Source organism: Montipora capricornis, chromosome 14 (assembly GCF_036669925.1).
Source record: "Montipora capricornis isolate CH-2021 chromosome 14, ASM3666992v2, whole genome shotgun sequence".
NCBI lineage: Eukaryota > Metazoa > Cnidaria > Anthozoa > Scleractinia > Acroporidae > Montipora > Montipora capricornis.
Genome location: NC_090896.1, coordinates 43959675 through 43962174, shown reverse-complemented (window position 1 = coordinate 43962174; position 2500 = coordinate 43959675). Strand labels below are relative to the sequence as shown.

The following is a 2500-nucleotide window of genomic DNA, read 5'->3' as shown; positions in this document are numbered from 1 at the left end:
TACATGTTCCACACTGAAAAGTCTGAAAACGCTTTGGCGATTTTTTTACATGGCACTGATTTTATTTAAGTTAATTATTGTATATTCCTGTTAAAAATTACGGCCGTTCAAAAATTACAGAAGTACTTTCCGTATTAATGCAAAACATGTTGACGTCTACATTGCTGTTGGAGATACAAAGTGTGCAATTTCTATTATTGTATTATTGTTAACTAGTTGAGTTGCAGTACTTTCGAAAAAAAAACAAAAATAAATATAACAACTGAGTCTGTTGGGTGTTTTGGAACTCTGATACAAATCTGCAAACTATGTATTATATTGACTGTTTTGGCACATAGCGATAGCTATTACTAGTTTAGATGTTCTCTTTCCTGACACTGCAAATCACACAGTAATTTTCTTATACGATTTTTTTGTCGGAGTTTCAAGGTTCCCTTTATTTACATATCTAGCCTGGCATCTGATGCAATATGATTTGCTCATTCCGAGCATGCGCCTGCGAGTGATACAGGACTCTCTGTTTTCCCGCCTGGGTTCCAGGCCCATTTCAGGGCGGGGTAAGAGGGAATCCTGGAACAGGACTAGTTGCACATGTGACCCGTTATAAATATTTTTTTTACAAAATGTTTCCGAATCGTCAAGTATCACCACTGAAGACAAGAACACCATTCTAAAAGCTTATTCTACGCAAAAAGTAGGTTCTGGAGGTAATTTTGAGAGTGGAAATATGGTATTTTTAATTAAGTTAACACAACAAAAAGACGCTAACCTCATTTTGACACGAAAATGCTTTACTATTGCAATACAAATTATCCAGTTAAACTTGCATATTACACATGATGAATTCATAAAGGCCACCTTTTCCAGCGAAATATTTTTTGAAACAAGCAACATATTTGCTATTAAAAATCCTTAATTCCAATTTCATTACGTGCGTGAAAGCAAGAAATCCAATCGTGTCCAATTACCATACGCAATTGCAACAAAATAAATTTCAGGATCAAACTCTTTTCATGAAAAACCTTTTTCTTGAATAATGAAGCTCAAGACGACAAGATTTCTTTCAAAAAATTCTTGGCTGTTACATTTCCAATTATTTTTTATCCTGAAGACTGTGCGGCAGAGTTGAGTACAAATAAATACAAATAGACAGACACCAGAGATCACAGATCCACTTAAGGTGTTCGATTCCTTCTCTGTCTTTGTTGAACCCATAAGTTACCAGAGAATTTTCCATTTGGTTTCAGTGTTCTACATAACAGTACACTTGGAAAAATATTAGAAACACAGCTCACTTTGATTTCGGCTTGACGGGCGATAGATTGTTGTCGAACTCCATTACTCGTCGCTTTCAAGATTCGAGATATTTATTTTTCACCACCTGTCTTGTTTATCCAATTGACGTTCCATTCTTGAGCTCCATAAAGGTATATTTTGTTAAAAGGTGCGCTAAAACGCCATGAGCGCTACAATGACTTTCGACGCCATTGCAGATTAATTAAATGTTCTCCCATTTGCACCAGAGAAATATACGCATCACCCCAGCCCCCTCAACCCTAACAAAATACGCAAAAAAGACTCTATGCACAAAGACACCACTTAGCAGGGGAGTGACAGGAAAGACTTTTACCGACACGGAAAAATATTACTCATTTTCCGACTGGGATTGCCATACTGGCAACCCAGTAAAAAAATCGTTCTCTGATCTGTAAAGCTATGGCTTTTAATACCCGTTAAACGAAGCACTGATTGCGCGAGGGGAGTAAATAATGTATTGTGGGGCTCCTCTGTTACCAAAACTGTGACGTGTAATTTAGTAAGTTCACTCATGTCAGGGCCTTAGCAGGCCCGGAAAAATGGAATTTCTTAGCTTCGTTTTTTTTCCGTAGTTTTGTTTCACCGAATAAAGTTAGTAAAAATATGACCTAAGGAAATGGTACTGTATTTAGAGCGTATCAGGAATAATCCTATCCGGAATTATCTTGTTGTTTCAAACTTCTGGAAGACGAAATTCTATTTTCAACATTTTATACTTTTTGGGGGCTCGGTAAATATCCTCCACTAGCCAACGACAATGAGGCGAATAGTTGGTTTTGTATGTACTAAAAGAGCGAGATAATACCACAAAAAGACGATTTTAACGCATTTATTCCTGCAAAGATTACAACATTCTCGGGCGCAAATTCCGCGCGAATTGCTCCGAGGTGAATAGCAAAGGATATCCGGAATTTGAGTAGCCAATCAGCGCGCGCTTTCAACGCTCTCCACTGTTTTACTATATACAAAATAGATTTAGCCAAGCTCAAAAGGGGAGCTCTCGTTATTTATTACGTAAACCTGGTTTGAGCCTCTGATCCAATCGAAAACTAGTACCTTGTCAGCAGTCAACTTTTAAAAAGCTTCAAATAAGAGCCCTTGATATGGTCATGTGATACTGGTGCACTGATGCCTTGTTTTTGCAATTAGTGAGAACATGGATTTTCAATGTCATAGATGTTCC

At 37.4% G+C, this 2500-nt stretch overlaps 1 protein-coding gene across 5 annotated transcripts in view; it reads right to left on the bottom strand.

Annotated features, from left to right (window-relative positions):
* Positions 1–2129: 2129 nt before the first annotated feature.
* LOC138031207 (uncharacterized) overlaps positions 2130–2500 on the bottom strand; it is a 15590-nt gene continuing 15219 nt past the window's right edge. For all 5 annotated transcript variants that reach the window (XM_068878877.1, XM_068878878.1, XM_068878876.1 and 2 more), the window contains one exon: positions 2130–2500. This exon is cut by the window's right edge and continues 345 nt beyond it. The gene's annotated coding sequence lies outside the window, so the exon portion shown is untranslated.